Here is a 21,132-nt window from a genome sequence, read left to right as displayed (position 1 = left end):
AGTCACCTTGTACGTTACATCCCCAGATCTTATTCATATTAGAACTGAATGTTTGTACCCTTGGCCAACATCTCCCCACTTCCCCCACCCCAGGCCCTGCCAGCCATCATTCTATCTGTTCCTACGAGTTTAACTTTGTTGTCGTTGTTGTTAGTGTTTTAAAGATTTTAGGGATAGGGTGGGTAGCTCAGTTGGTTAAGCATCTGCCTTCAGCTCAGGTCATGAACTCAGGTCCTGGAGTCTGGCCCCGCATCTGCTTCCCTGCTCAGCGGGGAGCCTGCTTCTTCCTCTGCCTCTCCTTCTATGATCTTTCTCTCTTTCGCTTTCTCTCAAATAAATAAATAAAATCTTTAAAATAAAAATAAAAGATGGAGCATTAAAAAAAAAAGAAGTTTTCACGTATAAATGATACCACACAGTATTTTTGTTTCTCTGGCTTATTTCGCTTAGCCTAATGCCACATATATATCTATCTCACGTTTTTAATCCACTTAGGTTGTTTCCATACCTTGAATGTTGTGAATAATGCTACCTTGAACATGGGGGGTACACACATCTCTTCGAGATCCAATGTGCCCTTAAGATGACACGATGTGAGGCTTGGCTTGCTGCCAGGTAGCGCCTGGAATGGAACAAGAATATGGTAGAATGACGAAGAACGGAGTCTCTATTGATGACCTGGCTGAGACCCTGTCTCTGCCATTTATCAGGTGACCTTGGGCACGTGTCTGGCCTCTCTGTGCCTCAGTTTCCTGGACATACCACTGGTACTTTGCCTGACTGGGGTGTTGTGGAAACGAAATGAATTTATATAAGAGAAGCCCACCATGCTGGCCATTATTCTTACTGTTTTTACGATAAAGGACAAAATCCTAACTTGAGAGGCTGAGAACAAAGCACATATCCAGGTCCCCTCGTGTGGTCAGGGAGGATGTTTTCTGATCTCGTTAAGTTAACGTAGTCTTAACTGGTTCAAAAACTTCCGTCCGTGAGCCCCATGAACTCCGAGGTCCATCTGACTGGGTTTTGTCACCATCCGTGACAGACTTAAAGAATCTGTGATTAAATCAGTAGAAATTGAATATAGCACATGATAGCTTTATAAAATAATCACTTCTCCGAAAATATTTTAAGAGCTGAAGAATCCGTATGGCTTTGTAAATTTGCTCCAAAGGGTAATTATTTTTGAGTTTAATGATCTAGTCCATTTGTTTACTTCTGGTTTATAAATATATAACATCTCTTTTGTTTATAAATGAAAGTTATTTTCGGTCTGATTTGTGTTGCTTTTTATGTCCTTTCTTTCTAGAAGATTCTTCTCCCCAAATCAAGAGGTCCTCCCCTTTTCAACTGGTGGGTGGCAGCTAAGGGATTATCAAAAAGTCTAGCAGAGATGTTAGAGAATTTATTCCATCTCCGCTCTGCCTGCCTCTCAACCTCCAGAATTAGAGCCCTGTGAGAGAAAGTTAATAAAGGAAGAGGGAAAGGGACAGCGGGAAGCTCTGAGCCTCTGGGAATTCTGTGCGTGGCTTCCTGGGGCCACACTGGCAAGGCGGAGAGCATGGCTCCCTTGAGTATTCTGTCCCCCATCTGCAAGCGCCTGAGCTCAGCTCAGCTCTACAATTAAGAATTGTTCAGATTCATCAGGAAGCTGGTGCTGAAGGTTCACATGAAATGGGCTCTGTCAAAGGAAGGGTGCTTTATTTAGCAACTGCCCGTGTTATGGTGTGAATTCCTGAGCTGGAAATAAAAATGCATCTCCCTGGTTGGCAAGCAGCTCTTGCCATGAGTAAGCAGCTGGCCCGCAGAGAGCTGGAGCCTGGACCGTGGGTTGGGGGCTGGCCTGAGCGCCCTGGATGGGGCCCCCGCCTTCCAGGTGTGCTCTGAAAGTCCTGGGCACGACTCCCCTCTCCCCTGACAGCTCCTCTGTCAAATGCAGCTGGCTGGGGGGCCACTGGGCACCCCCAATCCCTGAGGGCCTCTCCAAATTGCTCTGTTCCCGGGTTCTCCTCCCTTCCAATATTTCTCGAAACGTGTGCTGGAGTCTTTGTCATATGGTGATGGATAGTGGTGGTGGAGGTGGGAGAACAGGGCCCCGGCCTTAATATCTCTTTTCCTTTCTTGGTGGCGAAGAGGCTGTGGGGTGTTGAGAATATCCCAGACCCCACTCCCCGAGAAGCCTGGGGCATGTTTATCACGGTGCCAATAAAACCAGCGCGATTTATGGCTCTGCTTTTTAATTCATTCAATTCTCTGTTCATTGGGAGGTTAATGTTGTTGATCTATTTTCTCTTGAAACAAATAAAAACAATATGTGCTGACACTGGCTTGGACTTTTGACATGGACCAGAGAGGTCAGCATTTAATTTTATATTTATAGACTACACGGACAATATTATCTGTATTAAAAACTGCTCACTCGATCCTTGTCATTTTACAACTCGGGTCACAGGCTCCTGTCTCCGTGATGGGTTTTCTCTTCCAGGGTCCCCGTCTCCTGTTCTTTTTCCCTGGTATCCCTTTCTGCCTTTCCCCTTCCCTCTCTATTCCTCCTGCCACTGCTTGGTGGCTTTAATTTCTGTCTTTGTTGCTCTTCCTCTTTCTGTGACATAAGCTCACCATGTTCGTTTTCCTTCCCTCTTTCTTTTTATTCTTCCCTTCCTTCCTTTCCTTCCTTCTTTCCTTCCTTTCTTTTCTTCCTTTCCCTCATTCTTTTGTTCATTCTTTCTTGCCTATCATCTGTTATCTATCAATCTATTATCTATGCATCATCCACCCATCCATCCATCCATCCATCTATCCATTTATATTGCCTTCTCCCTCATGCCTATCTCTTTTCCTTTTCTAATCTCTCTCCTCCCCTTCATCTCTGTTATATTTCTCTCTCTAGAAGCACTGTCATACACTCAAAAGTGAGAATCTTTTGGAGCTGATGTTTGGGGACATCCTTTGGACCTTGGCTCTGGAGTTGGTGCTCTGGATTCAGAAAGGAGGCAGGACCAGAGGTATTAAGGCTGAACAATTTTGAGTTTTGACGATGACGCCCCACCTTTCTTTGAAGGATTTCTTTGGGTCATTTCTGCCATTCAACTGCTGCCTCTTAAATCCCCGTGTCCCAGCCCTCCCACCTGCAGTGGCAATGGGGAGGCTACAATGAAGTCCTTGTCATCAGTGGAAATGTCTCCTTCCTGAGCTTCCTTCTGTGTGTTTGTGGCACAAGTCGCCAGACGTGATGGGCCATATTGCTTAATGCTGGATCTAAGTCATCCAAATGATTGGAAGATTAAACAGAAGAGCAGAAGGACAATGGCCATGGAGAGAATCCCAGTCCTGCTGTCCACCAGCTCCCTGGTTAGAACCAGTCTAAGCTCATGGAGCCTCTGCCTCTGCTTCGAAACAGTGAGATGGTGGTGTGTACATTTCAGGGCTGGGGGTGAGGGATCCTGTGTGGCCACTGAGTGGTATGCTGCCTGGTCTGTGGGAGGCACATAGTAAGCTGACGCTAATGGTAATCTGCATTATTTTCTCATTATTTGGGGTGGGGAAACACCATTTTAGTCCAATGGCTATATGAATAAAGGGGTTGTTTTTAAATAACCTGTGTTTTGTGAAAGATTGGGAGCTCTGTGAGAGATGTGGCCATCTGGATCCTGAACTTGCCACCTCTTGGTGAGGTCAGTCATTGGCTCTCTCAGACCTTGTCTGTGCCTCTGGGGCACAGATGTCCCCAATGTTCCTCAATATCTTTTTGGGGACTATGGTAGTCTGAATGCCATGCAGTGTACGGACCAGAAGTAGCGTCTTCTGAATGGGTACTGCAGAACATGTCTCCACTGGGCAGTCCACGACTGGTGTGGCTAGGGTCTCCACTGACGGGAATCGGGCTGTTTCTACTAGTAATACCCGTCCCATAGTTTCTGTGTCCTCACCTGTGAAATCGGGGTAATGATGCTGCTCCATCCACAGATGACAGGAGGATTAATTAGATGCTATATTTAAAAGACTTTAGATCCTTGGAGGAAAGTGCAGTGTAACTGATATCCAAGAAGATAAAATATTTAAGCCATAGCCTCCAGGGGCCGTTAATCTTATTGTATTTTCAGCATTTTAGAAATTTTGTATGAAAACATTCTTTAAGAAAGCTTCTCTGCCCAGACAGCTGAGCAAGAAACACTTCCTAAGAGAGTACAATAGCTTGGTATTATTCTCCCAAGACGGGCCTCCTCCCTTTCCCTCACAGCCCTGGGCCTACCAAGATGGCAGAAGCAAATGGCTTCTAGGTTGGTATTAACAGAGCAGTGGAGTGGGCTGCAGAGGCTGTTATGGAAGAGTGAGTTAGCGGTCCAGACCCATCAGAATGCCCAGGCAGGTCTTACACAGACAGAGAGATTTTCATTTTCATCCAAGCAAATGATGAAAAACAACAACAACAACAACAACAATTTTAACTGATGTCATTTCTTCAGTGAAGATTATGAACACATGGTGTTTTTGAGCTGGATGAAATTTTACTTAGATTGATCCTTTTGCTTTATTTTCAGTTAAAAAATTTTTAAAGTTTTTATTTATTTATTTGAGAGAGAGAGAGAAAGAGAGTGCATGTGTGGGGGTTGGGAGGAAGAGCAATGGGAGAGGGAGGAGGAGACTCCTTGATGAGCAGGGAGCCACATGTGGGGTTGAGTTCCAGGACCCTGGGGTCATGTCCTGAGCTGAAGGCAGACACTTAACAGACTGAGCCACCCAGGCGCCCCTTGGCCCTTTTGGTTTAGATGATGAAACAGACCTAAAGATTTTAAGTGCTTTTACAATAGGGAGAGTAGAGACCAGTCCCTGGGCCTCCCATTTACCAGGGAAACATAAATTTCACAACCCTTATTTGCATGACTCCCTTCCTATTATAAAAAGACCCTGTGCCTATTTATGTATCTGTAATATATTTTTCTTTTTCCCAAAGAAGTTTTCTAAAATTGTGCAAGCTTCAAATCCCACTACACCTGGGTCTGCCCTGAACTTAGTTCTCTTGAGCTAGAATTATTTGTACTTTTAGATCTACGGTGTTCTACTCAGATTTTTAAGGCTTCCCGTGACAGAAACCCAGTTCAAATTGCCTAAACGGGTGAGGGAAATTACCATTCTGTTTGACTGAAAAGTATAGGGTACAGATGGCTCCAGGCATTGCTGAACCAGGAGCTCAACAACGTCACCAGACACCCCCCACCCACGTCTTTCCATCCCTCAGCTCCTTGGTGTTCCGTATCGTGTTGTTCCTCATGCAACGTCTCCCAAGAATTGCCTCCAGCAATCCCTAGCTTTGTAAGCTCCCCAGAACATAGTGATTCTTCCCCAGCAATTCCAGCCAAATTCCTAGAGGAAGACCCTCAGTGGACAATTCTGGAGGGTTCTTCTCCAAACCGTTCAGGTTGGTGAGGGTAGTGAAATGGGGAGGTTAATGAAGTCATATCTTCCCTCCTAGAGCTGAAATGCGGTGGATTCAGTCCCATCCAAATCATCTGACATGACAGGTGAGAATGGGTAGTTTCCCCAAAAGAAAATCAATGAGGTGTTACTAGAAGTAAGGACGGTAGATGCTGGGCTGGCTAAGTTAAGACATCTTTCAACATGTCCTGGATCCTATTTCCTGTGCACATGAGCTGGAGGCTGTGAGCTGTGACCAGTCTAGATGGGTAACCAACGATCAATCAGGACTATGTCTGTTTGGTGGATGGCAGCCTGGAGTGAAGACCAAAGTCTAGACCTTTGCTTCCCCTAAGCATTTCTCTCTGTATAATTTTCTGGAATTTAGGCCAATCCCAGGCAAGAGCTTTGAATTATCTGAGATTAATTTGCCACATAACAGAATGAAAACTCAAATTAGACTTTCAGTTGTAGGAAAATGAAGAAGGTTGCTTTCTTGCACTCATGAGTTAGTGGATCAAGATTCATACTCTCTATGAATTCTTTGCTGATTATACTTTTCATAGGAAGCTTCCGGTACTCAGATGAGGCACTGGGATTATATGTCTTTTCCTTAAATCAGGACTATAGGAAGGATGAACTCTGTGAATTTGGGAGTCCTTTGAATCAGACATCTGTCTCCTGAGCCAGGTCCCAGCACCTTGGCAGAGTAGGGGACCAGGTTGCAATTCTCTGGGTATATTCAATATAATTGCGCCATTGGTTTCCCGAGTGTGACACATCTCGCCTGATTACACTGCATGTTCAAGGAAGTAAGACTTGGGTGGGGGAAGCTCCCGTCTGGTGACCTTTATTTTGGCAGAAAGCTAATAGACATTCCAGTCTGCAGAGAGGATACTCTCTGGGGGGATTTGCACGCTAATACAGACTTTGCTTCCATCATTGTGTTTAATTGAAAGAAGAGTTACATCAGATTTTTACCTAATGATTTGTACAACGTTCTTACATAATTAAAGGAAAGTGATGCAAGTCAATCTTCAATACTTTGCTAATAAAGCCATTTCCCCTCCCCACTCCCTCTCAGACATGGAGCTGTGAGTAATTGCATGCTGGTAATGAGTAGAGAGGGGACTGAGGAGGGGTTGGTAGTAGGGGGTGCCTGCACTTTTTCCTGGGGGTAGAACACGGGGCAGTCTTACCAGGCTGGTCACAAGCTGGCTGGTGCCCAGACCACCCACAGCCATTAGCACATGGAGGGTGTTGGCCATCCATCCACTTTATCCCATCTATGCACCATCACCTCATGCAGGTTCCCCCCCAGCCCCTCCCCCCAGTGAAGACTAGAGAGAACAAGATGGAAGGAATGAAAGAGTAGAAGGATGGTGCCTCCTATTAAGGAGAAGGAGGGACTGCAAGAGAATTGGGGTGGCACCCCAATTCAATCCAACACCCACATTCTAAGTTAGAGCACAAACAATACCCAGGGAGATATAGTGTCTTGCTCACACAGTGTTTTCACATTTCTGAATTGGAATACCTCTCACCAAATGTACTCTGCTGTAGGGTCCACCATTCCTGGATGCCTTCTCTACAGCCTAGTTTGCAACCCCTTTGTCTGAGCTCATTTCTGTCATTCATACCAAGAGAGACCTGTGAGAGATCATAGACCCTGAAGGAATTCTGAGTGGACGTTCTTGGTTTTTATAAGGAAAAAAAAAAAAAGATGGCAAATTTCACCTCCTTCTTGAAGTGTTACAACTGCTCCTAGCCAGCTTCTCTCTATTCTACTGTCTCCTTAAATCACATCCTGCAAATCTCCTAAAGTCAGGTACTTAGGTGCTCCCCCAACCCTTCAGAGACGCCCACTGCCTAGAGCAAGACAGCCAGATCCGTCTACCTGGTATCCCTTCACACCTGGTCCCAACATACCTTTCCAACCTTAACACCATCCTTCCTCCACTGGGAAGCCAGCCCTGTCTCAGCTCCTGTGCCCACTGGGGGTTCAGTTAGCATGTGGGCACTCCATGTCTTTGCTCTGGGACTTCAAGAAATGCAGTATGGAAATATAAGTTCACTTGGCACGTTTGTACTCTTCCTGCACGTGCGGGAAACAATTCTCCTTCTCTCTGAACCACGCTGGGGTATGCAGAGATTCTGAGAGATTCTTAGGTCTAGTTGCCACATTCAACCGGCTGATGTTCCCTCCCTGCAACTGTAATACCTCTGTGGGCATCACCAAAAGACACAGCTGAAGCCCTCTTTTGCTTTTTTTCCACCTGCTGAGACTGGCTCAGGAAGGCTCTAAGGCTGAGTGGTTCTTGGTTGTGACCGCACCTTAGAATCTCCCGGGAGCCTAAAAGATCCCAGTAACCAGGCCACACCTCCAGAAAAATCGCATCAGAATTCCTGGGCATAGGGCAGGGCATCAGGTATTTCAAAGCTCTGCAGTGGGCCCAGTGTGCGGCAAGATTGAGAACTGTCGCTCCAAGTTCATGGTTCTCCAGCCAAGCTCCTTGGCGTAGCCTTGGGAGCCTGTACGACATACGAATGCCCAAGTCTCCCTCCAAACGAATAAATAAGAATTTCCAAGTGTGGCTCTCAGCTGTCAATATTTTTAAGAAGCTCCCCAGGTAAGTCTAACCACTGATTTACAACAATGTCTGGGAGGTTCTTTAAAGTGGGGCTTTTAGAGGATAATGAATGTCTCAGTAGAAAGTGACCCATCCTATGTAACGTCATGAAGACCATTTAGCTCACAGTCCCACCAAGCTGCACCTGATGCAACAGCCTGGCTTTGCACAGAGGGCTCAGTTAATAACTCCAGCACCCCACCACTAAAGAAGCAGAGAGCCAACCCTTCCTTGGTTACTCATATTGGCTTTTCAGTCTCTGTTTGCAGATGCCCAGAGTTCCTACTGAACCCTCATGAGCTCTGTGGCTGGGGCGGCCCATGGGGGTGTACCTGCCCCCCAACTGGCTGGGTGCTTGCAGTCAGCCGCTTATGCTTCCCCTGTCTTCCCTCATGTGCGAGGTGCTGCCCCTGCTTCTGTCCTCGCTGGAACATCCTGGTCTCCACCGCACAGAAGATGCAGGCAGAAGACGGTCCTGGGCAAGTGTAAGAAGGTGGGTCAAACTGCTCTGGTTTTGGCTGAGATATCAAGTCCTCCCTTGAATCCGACCAGGAATGCTTTCCTTCCTTGGACAGCATCATGGTTACCATGGTTACCCACTTACTATTCTACCAGTTAGTGATTTCACACTCATGAGGGGGTGCCGTGTGGGCCACAGCGTTACCGCACAATAGAGACGTATGGCTCATCGTCAGCAAAAGCCAGTCCAGATTCTAGGTGTTATCATGTCCTCTGCAGTTTCTCATCAGGTATTTTACAGTTCTCAAACTTTAATAACTTTAGTTATGGTAGGATAAAAACAATCTTCCTGGTAATGAGCAGAGAATTTCTTCTCACACAGGATATTAGACTTAGATTGTGTTTTCCAAAGTACACAATTTTCTTTCTCTCATAGGGTGGCCATTTCCCCCAACAGGATCTAAATGGTAATGTCTCCAACCATGTAACGCAGGTACCCTAAAATTTAATAGATTTGCTTTTAAATGCCACTTCTATATTGTTTCTATCCTACCTATAACCCAAGTTATTAAAATTTAACAGTAAAGAAGACTTTATGAAGACCTGTATTACAGCATAAAAGATGACAGGTTCAGCACCACTCTTAACGAGGAGAGCGCTGTGTGCCTCAGTGAGAGCTTAGGGGTCCTGTCCACATAGTGTCTTCAGTGCCAAAGGCCCTGGTCTGTACTTGTGCCCAGTGAGATCTGCAAGTTCCATGGAACTGAGGGAAACGGGAAAACCATCATTTCTGCCTGCAGATAGCAAACAGCTCTAAACGAGATATGATTATGCCTTTGATACATAGTTCCTTTTTCCTACAACAGACACCTACCAGTATGAACCTGTTAATTCCTTGGCGGTAGAACAAATACCTACTCAAGTTTTACCCTTTGTTCCTGGAGAAACCCAGCAATGCTTATGTTTTAGGTTGAGTATTCAGACAGATTACTTTTTACAGGCTTCATTGATACCTTGGAGAGAAGTGTGTTGATGCTTATTTTTTCTGATTTGGTGTTAGATGGCAAAGTGCATGTAAAATGGTGCTTCTGCTATGGCCGTGTGTGTGTGTGTAAACTGATGCTTGTGGCCAAGTGTGTGCACGTGTGTGTGTATGTGTGTGTGTGTTTAGGCTCACACACAGTAAGGAGCCAGGCCTGCAAGAAAGGCATGGAATCATGCCCTTCATCTTGGGCCTGTAGGAACTACACCAAAGGAGGGACAGATGAAGCTTAGTGAATTTAGTCCAGCTACATGATATAGTTGGTGCCCTACTCATTATGTGCTTTATAACATGGTAATTTATGTTACTTGTGGAAGTACGTTATTGTATTTGGAGGCAGTTTTTGTGTTGGTCTGGGGAACAAGTCCATTTCCCCCAGGGACAGGACATGGGGAATGGACAGATAGGTGAAGGGAGCACTGTCTCATCTTTCTTGGGCTCATGTCCAAACTCCAAAGAGAGCTTGTCCACTTTGTGGTGTTGCCTGGTTGTGGGAAGCCTTGGTCCCTAGAAGTCAGTGACTGTGGGAGCGTTGTCAGGGTGGTCTGAGTGTGGAAATGCAAGCATGGCTCTTCCTAGGTGTGACCACCTTCTGATTTCCTGGTAGCACACGGTGAGGCCTGAGCCTCTCTGTGGTTGTATCCTAGAGCTTCTGATGCCACGTGGCAGACAGAGCCGCCCTCCACCTCTGCTGTCAAGTGGAGGAAAATATGTCAGGAAAGGTGAAGATGTAACAGGTCAGTTGGGTCGGAGAGAGGACGGAGCACTCAATGCCTGAAAGTGATGGGCCTGGGCACTGGGGGTATTTTGTAGGGATTTATGATGTTGCTGCTTCAGTGTGGTTAATCCAACATCTCCAGCAGGAGAGACACAACCACCAGCCCACTCACCTCTCCCTGGCTTCACCTCCAAGGATAATGCAATCCAGCTTTTGTGGTGCTCTGAGACTAACACCTTCACCACCCCAGTGAAAGACCAATGTCACGGACATGGCTGGAGCCAGGGAGTGTCCATCCTTCTCATGGGGCCTTTTGGGTTGTGAAATGGCAGGTTGAGAGCAAATGGGAATCTGGAGAACGGCTCTGCTGAACTTGCTTGCTGGGGCTCAGCGCACTGCGTCTAGAGCCTTGACCAGCAGGTCTTGCATTGTGTCTTGCCACATAATGAACGGCAGCCCTCCCGCTAACCCGTCAGGCTTCAGAGATAACCAAAGTGCATCTTGCCCACGTGGCCCTGATCAATAAGGACTTCTATTTATAGGATTGTTAAAAATAGAAGTTTTATTTAAATGAGGCAACGCTGAGGAGTGCACAGAAGATCGATCTGATAAAATACAGTAAAAGAGTTTAATTTGGGTTTGATAGCACACACACACACACAGACTTGCACATGCATCCACACTCACCTTTCACATCTTCCCCTGAGACATGACACACTTCGAGGAAAGGCCAGTGTCCTGCAAACACCCCACAGTAATCAGACTGTGAGAGGGGCTGGGTGCTAGGGAAGCAGAGAGCCCAGTGGAAAGGCTTTGGCCTGCGATTCCAAGGAGCCTTGGCTTGCAGTCCCCCTCCACGACTGCCTCACTCCTCTCCTCCCCGGAACCCATCTTTCTATCTTGAAATGAGCCCCACCCAACTCTGACCCTCTAGGGTTCCCCAGAAGGGACAGCATGGTAAGGGAACAACCACAGAAGGAGAAATACACTTCTGCTGCCTCGTCTACCCTTAATCTCCTATTCCCTAGGATCTTTTGGACACAGGGAAGCTGGGTTTTAAACACCAGCCCCATCATGACGGTGCAGCCTTGAGCAAGAAGGTGAGAAGGCGATACTTCTCAGAGCCCCCCGTCCCGGTAAAGACTCCATGCATGTGGCCTCACTTGATGGACAGGGTTGGAGCTCACTTGCTCTCTCCTGGGCCTCTGGTTTATCCTCTGCTGATGAGGATAGCAATGCGTCCGCTTGGAGAACTGCTGTGAACCTGAAGGAAGACCAGGCCTGCAGAGTGGCTGGCCCACGAGACATGCTTATGGCCCCAGGGCTTGGCTGGGATCTGGAAGTGGGTAATGAGGGGCACCTCAGCCAATAAGAAAGGTCAATTTGTCAAGCTCCTAATGTTTCACTGCAGACACCACCAGCATTGGCTTGGCCCCGACTTTCACACCCACCAGCACAGGAAAGGTGGTACTGGCCGGGTGTGGAGAGGAAGGCTGACCTCAGACTCCCATGGGATGCTGCATTCTCTGTTGTCACCTGGACTGAAGGAAGGATGTTGGCAGTGGCCACAGTCCCATTACCCACATGACTCTCCTGAAACCTCAGCTCTGTTTTCCAGTTTGATGTTCTGTGCTCTGCCGCAAGAGAATGTTATGTTTTATCCTGGAGACTTTCTACGCACACTCAGTGCAGGATTTAGGTTCTCCTGGATGGGATGGACTGGTGTTTTATGAATGGCTGGGGAGATGTCTGTGCCATACAGCCACCTGGATGCCCCTTCCTCCTGGCAGAGTCGGGATCTTTCTTTGGGGCAGGGGAAAGCGTGATCGTCGTAATCAGGATTCTTCAGGAAGCATCTGTCTGCCGCAATCTTGGGAAACAAAGTTTGTCTTTTTAATAACATAGAGAGACTTCATCTCGCATGTTAGAAGTTCACCAGGTATTAGGTAATTGAAATCATAAGTTCTTTTCAAAGTGACCCATCATCTCATCAAAAAAAATCATTTTTTTTCCTTTGAAAGGATGAGAGGCATAAAAGCAAGTTTTGCAGTTTTGTATCTGTCATTTTGTCACATAAATATCTCAGTTACAACTGATCTTATCATCATAAAACTTCCATCTGTGTAGTTCAACCAGCTACGTCGGCCGGGTACACAAGAATTCAAGCACGTGTAATAGCCAAACCCCTTCGGGGCAGCCTGCTAGCCCTCATCGTGACCTCTCTCTGGACTGGGCAGGTGCTCCTCATGCTCCCCACTCAGCGTGAGCTCCATCACAGGCCAGAGCCGCCCCACCAGGCCCCCGTCCCCACACTCCAGGGTGCTCTCCACAGTGGTGACAGAGTGAACCCTTTCAAATGATGGATGACTGGCTGCTTTCTCAAAGGCCACCATTAGGGAAGAGTTTGGCAAACGTAACTCAGGTCCTCCATGATCATGGTTGCAAATCAGAATTGGAGCCCACTCACAGGTCGGCTCTGTTAGAAGGTGAGGCTGGGGAGTGACAAGCCTGGTTGTTTACAAGCACTCCCTGATGGTGGCCAGTGCCACCCGCTGTCCTCTCGCATTCCCGGACCCAGTGGAGGGAACAGATGCCCGTGTGAACAACGACACGGGGAAGCATGTCAGCTGGGATATGCAGGAGAGGAAGGATCCAGAGGGAGGAAGGAACCTTAGTTTTGCTGGGACATAGAGGGTTGGGGACAGGAATCTGCGAGGGCTTCAAGTTCCTGGGGCGTGACAGCTGTACTTGGTTTTGGACTCAAGGAAGACTTGCCATTCATTCATACCTATGCAATGAGACTATTTATTTTTCTAATTAATAGTTATTGAGCACTAGCTGTATACCAGGTCCAGTATACAAGGGCACCTAAGGACGGAGGCTCACTGAGCTCCTGACCACCCAGAGCTTACAGTTTAATATTGGGGGGTGGGTGAGGGGTGAAGCAAACAGTCACACAAATAATTATTAGGAGTCTCCACCTCGGAGGGTAGTAAGGAGGGCTCCCTGTGAAAGCCTTCAGCACGCCGTGTGGTCACTGCTGCCTGAGTGTTTTGGGGCCCCTGCTACCGTTACTGGAGAAGCCTTCTTTCTCCCCAATACCCCCTGGCGGCACCCAGAGGACCCACAGACAGCAGCCAGCCCACCATGCTGTTGAGGACAGAGGAGCATGAGGAGCAGAGGAAGGCTGGGACCTCAGAGTGGCCAAATGCTTCTGCAAACCAAGCTGAAAATGCCTTGGAGGTCCCTATAGGTCCTGAAGCCCTGTAGGTCCCTGGGCCCTGGGCCCTAGATTTAGAAGCAACACTGGGGTTGAAGGGCCATTGTACCTGGACTTTTGCCTCAGTACCCGTTTTGAAGCATGAGCTTCTTTAGTGGAAGGTGCTGCTGAAATGGGCTCAGGAGCTCACAGAGCACACAAATGGCCGGTAAAGCTCAGGGTCAAGGTAAGGGCTCGCCTGGGATCCACCGGAGTGGCCAGGTTGCATTATTTTGTGACTTTCTGTTGTTTTCATGCTTTAAAAGCCATTTTTTTGGTGGCCCATTACTTAAGGTAATTGTTTTTTATTCCAACCTAGAAAGCCTTAACACTAGCTCCTGCATACCAACGGACTACCTGTCAAGAGCTTCATTAACATTCTCCTTCATTCCAATGCCACAGACCCAGTTTCATAGGTGGGGCACAGACAGCGGAAGCTCCTGGCAGACCCAGGCTCCAAATCAGCACCCCTGAGGCTTTTCCTGATCCGTGTGGTGGTTATTGCCACCCATAGCTCTTGGTCCCTTTGTTTCTTTGTCCCTCTTGGACGGCCATATATGGTCAGCGGGTATGCGGTATCACAAAGCTGGTGGAACTGAGATGGGAGTATCTGGGTTTTAGGAAAAGACACTGTTTTTAGCACAAACAGGCTCATTTTCTCACTGGACAACATTCCTTGGCTTGTTGAGCCTACAGTGCCCTCCTTCCCCTGAACTTGTCCCCTCCTTGAAGATGAAGCCTGAGTTTTACTCCTCCAAGATGATGTCCAATTGTCCCAGCTCCATGCACCACCTTCTTCCTTTGGCCCAACACAGCATCCTGTTTCCTCTTAGTGCTTAGGTGCTGGTACTGCCTGAGGAATTGTGTTGTGTGTCCCCCAACATCCCTTAGACATGGCCTAGATTGGGAACACCAAACAAAATTGTGCTCTTGCATGAGGAACACCAAACAAATTTTGTCCCAAGAGATGGCTCTGGAGAAGCCAGAGCTTCCAGTCAGGTGAAGAACTCTCTTCAGGGAGCCCAGGCCCCTGAGTGTGGCTCAGACACCCACTAGTTCCTGGGCAACCCAAAGAGCAACCACAACAGTGAAGTGGGACACGCAAAGCAAGCCCCGAATGCAACCCATCACCCACAACTCAATGAAAATAGGAAAACAAGGTCAGGATGAAAACATCAGGACCTTTCAGGTGGTGTAAGGAGGAAAGACACCGTTATTAGAGGAAGCTCCAGAGAATTCCCAAAGGCCCCCAAATCCACCACCCTTCCCCCACCAGGGCATGGTATCAGGAAGCTCTCGCCAATCTTGGTCCTTCTTATGGACATGAGGGCATTGCGTGGTGATTTCTTGGACAAGAAGACCCTTCTGTTGGGTCATGTTCTGATTTGAAGAGGGTTATAGCTCATCATTTCACTGGCTTGTTCTCTGTGTGACACAGAGCATCTTAATTCTCAAGCTAATCCTCAATTAACACCCAGGAAATTTGGGCCTTTTAATTAAAAGAAAGAGTCTAAAAAGAAAATAGGTCAATAGGCCTTTCTGAAGGGGTGTCTGAGGGAAGCCGGAGGGTTGGCCTTGGAATTTCCAGGTTTCCCAGTGTTAATAGAATTTAGATCACATTGAGAATTTAGATGGCAGGAATGGAAAGCTCCATCCTTTTTCAGTGACCCAATTTGAGAAGTAAAAATTGATCAGCAGACCAGCTGGGCATGCAGACATAGACCACAGCATTTGCATGGGCTGTTAAGAGTGTTATTCACAGCTTCTGGCAGAGGAACTAGGCACTTCTCTGCATCCAAAACCTAATCTTGTGACGGAGAAACCCCTGCTTTCATTACCTGGGCATTAGACCAGAGAAGCAGGTTATGAGCCCCAAGGTCAGAGTGAAACCAGATAAGAAAATGCACCAGTAGGAGGGAGAGGCTGTAAGTCTGTCAACTCGGCTGCCTGGTAGCACTTCCAGGAACCTGTGGAAGGAGGTGGTGACATGCAGAAAAGAATTCTGGAGTCTCTCAACTGTATACATTTTCTGACTTTCCTCCTTCACTTGCCAATGGACTAGAAAAACGAAAGATGTATTCTTAAGATTTTTAAGAATTAAGGCGAAGTTGCATACCATAGATGCACAGATTTTAAGCGTACAATGTGATGAATTTTGACAAGATGTATACATTATTGCAACTACCAGCCCAATCAAGATCCACATTTCCAGGACTCCAGGACATTCTCTGATGCCTCTTGCCAGTGAATCCTCTCCAGAGGTAACGGATGCTCCGCTCTGATTTCTCTCACCAAAGACTAGCTTTCCCTGTTCCAGAACTCCATATGCCTTAGATCATGCCATGTGTACAATTTGTTAACTGCCTTGTATTGCTCAGGCTATTGTTTTGAGATTCATTCATGGCATTGTGTGTATTAGTAGTTTATATTTTCATCGCTGAGTAATAGACCATTATACGGTTATACCACAGCTTGTGTTTCCATTCACCTTTTGCTGGGCATGGAGAAAAAAAAATTCAAAAGACTCAAAGAAGAAAAAAAAAGTATTCTTAATCAGAACTAATAAATTCATTCTGCAGATGTTGGCTAAATGTCAGCTCTGTGTTGGGCATTGTGCTAGGCACCGTGAACGCAGCTGTGGATGAAATGATAGAGTGCCTGCCTCCGTGGCATTGAGATTCTGCTCAGAGACACAGATCATGAACAAGTAATCAGATGCATGACCAAGATAATTTTAGATTGTGGTAAGTTCCATGAAGGCGATGCTGTTCTGGAAAATAAACCAAAGTTCCATTTTTAGGACAGATACTTTGGTATAGCTTTTTTTTTTTTTTTACTTAAGATTCCTATTAAGATCATTAACCTGATTTAAAAAAAAAAATCATTTGCAGCAGTTTGTGATTTTTTTTTTTTTTTTGCCTTAAAATGCACTCAATAACCGATGAGTCAGAGGTCAGGTGCCCTCGTACTGCCTCTTTCTTCTTTACCCTGTGCTCTACTAAGTCGGCTTCCTCTTAAGGTATCTCTCTTCTCTTGGTATCGCAAGTATATTCATGGTTGTGCAATGGGGAGCTCTTAAAAATAAGAATCCTGGCTCTGAGAAAGAAATCCGAGAAACACGTGTGTTATGGGTTTTACATTATTTCCTTCCAAAACAATACCCATCTTGTATCTGTTCAAGATTCCATCTACAAATGTTTTTGAAAGAAGCTACTCCCCCCACCCCCTTTACCCATAGGCATTGTCTCTTGAGTTCTCCAGTCTGCATTGTTAAGAAAGGAGGAGGAAGAGGGAGACACAGGGAGATACTTCAGCATTCTCTAATAAAGTAGTTCATGGCACAATTAAAATGATGTAGTAGAACAGTAACATGATATGCTGAATTTAAATAACTAAAGCTGATTAAGGAAGACATCGGAATTAAATGCTTGATGGAATTGACATAACAAATCCAAGATGGCCTCTCCATGTTTCAGCTGAGAGATGGTGCCAACCATTGATATTTTCCAGGCAAATTTGTTGATAGATAAAACATTTTTATAGACTTTCCATTATTCCTTGTAGCCATCAGCTTTTAATTTTCTCTTTCTAGTTAATATACTTGTGTATAATTTAAACAGAAAACTGTTCTGTTTCATCATAAAAGATTTGCCTGTTACTTTGGGTGTGTAAATCAAGCGGACAGCACAACATTCTTGAACTTGTTTTTTAAGGCATTTGTTGACAACAACAGAAAAGAAGATCACAGACACCGCCAACAAGCGTGGACATCAATTATTTTTTAATTGTATAGGAGTACAGTACACTAATTAAAACTAGTATATCTTGCAATGCCAAAGGCAAAATTAATTATTAATTTTTATTAATATTCAGAAGTAGCACAAGGAATGCATTAATAAAGATTTGGTGGTTGTGACTGAGATCTTGTTTAGCTTTATATTTTAGGGGGAAAAAAAAGGTTTGCTGCCTCCATCTGAATAGTGAAGCCTGCACTGGAGGGATGATCTTTATTGAAATGGAACATGCTCTCTCCTGAGTGGGTATTTAGTGACAGAAGATGAGATGTAGAGGGAGATTATGTGGAAACCCCAAAAGCTTGTCTATAATGGTTTGACTTGACAACTCTACATTCACCTGTAAAATTGTTATTGTTACCTTAGATACTTTTGGTTATTAAATTGGATATTTTAGTTAAGCCATCTTGAGTTGACATTTAATAATTCATTTAGGAGCCGTGCACAGAATATTATCCAGCTCACCAAATCCAAGATGAACAGAATTAGTTCTGTGCACTAAAAAGATTTTGACAAGAGTTTCTCCTTCTCTCCCCGCTCCCCCTCCTCCTCCTCCTTCTCTTTGGTTCTCCTCCCCTCTCCCACCACCCCCTCCTGTCTTTCTCTCCCTCCTCACAGGCAGAAGAGAGTCTCTAAGCTTCTCTTGTCCTATCTGACAAAGATGGAAGCACATCTGTGGCTTTTAGGCTACAGTTTTTACATCCACTTAGATGCATCCTTAAAACTAGGTAACATGCACATGGGCCATCAATCTGTGTTTCCTTTAGCTCCACCCATGTCTTGGTTTACACAGCCTCTGACTGGATAGTCTTCATTCCCATTTTGTCTTTGTAAAATCTGTACCCCTAAAAAACCCTCAACGAAACCGAAAACCTCAACACTGCAATGGTGGAAGGACTGCCTGTGCAAGGACAGGCTGTTTAGCCACAAGCTCTGAGATTCCCTAACACACGCCCATCAGCCCCAGTGGAGAGAGCCGTCAGACCCACATTCTCCCCTGCCCACCAAGCGGGGGATGCTCTGCCTCACACAGCCCAATCCTGTATGTTCGCGAATCTTCAAGGGTGAAAAGGAGAGGAACGGAGCATTCACAGCTACAATGAAGCTACAAACAGCAGTAGGCAAAACTGTATGGTACAGCATATGCACGGTTCATGCCTTCCCTTCACACCTCGGAATACAACAGGACTCCCCGTCAAGCTCAAGCTGTCACCATTCCCATGGGAATGCAACTTTCTGAAGAATGCTTCTTCCACCTGATGGTCCACCTTCCAGAATGCTGCTCTTGGGAAACAGTGTTAGGCCAGCCTGAGAAGGCATACGTTCCCTCAGATGTACTGGAAATCTGCCTTTGAAAAACTAGGAGGGATGGTGGATCTGACTTCACACCAGTAAACTCTGGTGGGACTCACATGCCCCAGGGGAGAGGTGGCCATGCATCCAGAATCAGCATGGAATCCAAATCAGTGCCTTGTCATGTTGGTTGGTTCACTTCATCCCACTAGAGTCCAGTAAGAGATGAAGGAGGTAGCTTCATCATACCGTGGTGTGTGATTGGATTCACTGTCTCCTGGCAGTGTCAAAGGGCTCTGATGATCCCAGGTCCTATTTCCTAGGGCCTTAGACACTTAGCGACCCATATCGAGAAAGAGTTTTGTCTTGCCTTGTTCATTTTCAGTCCTCCAAAATCATGTGGTTGTATATCACAGTGTATGCCAGGTCTTAGACATGACGATGAGTTGGTTAAAAGAAAAAGGCAATTGCACCCATTAATTGAAACAACTGACAGTTACTGAGCAGCTACACTATCTCAGGGATTCGGAATGCAAAAACAAGGTATGCATATATTAGTTAGCTATTGCTGCATAACACACAACTCCAAAACTCATGGACTTGAACAATAGTTATGTACTATCAACTGTGTGGAGGGTGTACCCAGGGCTTGGATGATCTGGAATAGGCTTAACCAGGCAGCTCTGCTCTGAGCTGGGGTCATAGGCTGGCTGGCATGGCTCTTTTCATCTGTCTTTCATCCTGTTGGCCCAGAGAGTTAACTGGGGCATGGTCTCCCCATGCTGATATCAAAGGGTCAACAGAAACCTGTGGGCTTCTTAATACTGAGTCTCAGAACTGGTTCACTTTCATTTCTGTCCACATGCCATTGGCTAATGCAGCCAGTCCCAAAGCCAAGAGGCAGGGAACCATATCCTACCCAGGCTGGTATGGAACCTGTGTGGGGATGATGTGTGGGTCCAGGGCCTTTACAGCCTTACACACAGAGCAATCTCTCTTACTGGGCTCCCCGGGATGCTGCATCTCCCTCCTCTCCCCATCCCAAAAGTTTCCCAGGTGTTCTCATTGGTCTTGTGTGGTGCATGCCAGGCTCCATGTCACCATCTAGTCAACAGGTGGTACTCAAACAGGACATAGTACAGTAGAGAACTAACAGCAATCCATACAACTGGATCAATGGAGACACCCTTAATTAAACAAATCAGGCCCAGGTTTGTTTTTGTCTTTCTAAATCTTTGTCTGTATCTGTCCATCTACATGATCTTAGGGACCCAGGTCAACATTTTTCTCTCACTTGTGCTGCCCATGTCCCCACTCCTCTGGGCACTAGTTCTGTGAGCTTGTATAAGTTACTTAACCTTTCTAAACCTCAGTCTCCTGACCCATGGCATACAGATGAAATTGTTCCCCATGCCTTTGGATGGTTGTGAACGTCAGTGAGATCTGGTCACTGGGAAGCACTTCCCACAGGAAGCACTCGGTACAGGCTGGCCTTCGGTTTTATCCTCAGTCTGGCGCACAAAGTCTGAGATTGAGGCTGGCAGAGACCCAAGTTGCATCCTTCCTTGTGCAGATGTGGGTTCTATTAAGTGTGGTCTTTCATCTTTGCTTACAGCTCTGTGACGCTGCTTTTCCAAGCAGATTTGGGGAAAGATCTGTTTTCATAAATCATGTTTATATGTTACCGAGGCTTTGTTTACTGGATTAGGGACAAGCTGAGGGTATTAGGGTATATGTCTGTGGGGCTGGGTGGAGGAAGGAAAAGTTGGGGGGTTGTTGTTTGGTACACACAAAGGTGGGAACTGACCCAAGAAACTGGTTTCAAAGTCAGATGTAGGGCTATTTTCCTGAGAGAAGTAGAGCCCCAAAGTGAAGCTGGATGAGTCTTCTTTTCCCAGACCCTAAAGTTGTGCAAGTCCATGACAGCCTCATCTTGATTACATCAAGAGCTTCTGGCAAGAGCATCTCTGGTACCAAACATTAAAACCCGGAGCATGTCATGTTGGTGGTGGCTGTGCTGAGAACACAGAGCCTCGAAAGTTGTACAGCTGTTGGAAATCAGATGTTGTCTAAGGGAGTTTTTATGCTTGCTCTGAAATACTCATCCCCTGCAGGAACCAGGCGAGCTCCCTTCACCAATGGGAAGAGCTTTCCTCTCAGGAGCTTTTCCTGTCACCTGCAGAGCAAGGACAGGTCCTGAAGATGCAGAAACTCCTCTGGTTCAAGTACATTTAAGCAGAGCATGGGATGGTGTCTATCGTGGCTTGAATAAATTTTATAGTCCGCAGAAGGCTCTGAATCACATTCTGGCCAGCAAGCATTAACCTGGGACCGCACAGTTTTTTTGTTGTTTTAACTGTCAAATTATTCCACTTTAGGTATGTACTCATATGCAAATAAATTACTGTTTTATTTTTGTTAAAACCCAGTGTACTTGTCACTTCTGTAAAGCTTTCTCAGGACAACCCCGCTGGTCACCTCCCCATCAATACTAGCCCCATCTGCTGTTCATACCTCTACGG

Source organism: Enhydra lutris, unplaced genomic scaffold (assembly GCF_002288905.1).
Source record: "Enhydra lutris kenyoni isolate GAN:26980312 unplaced genomic scaffold, ASM228890v2 scaffoldscaffold85, whole genome shotgun sequence".
Lineage (NCBI taxonomy): Eukaryota > Metazoa > Chordata > Mammalia > Carnivora > Mustelidae > Enhydra > Enhydra lutris.
Note: the sequence above shows the minus strand (reverse complement) of the source record.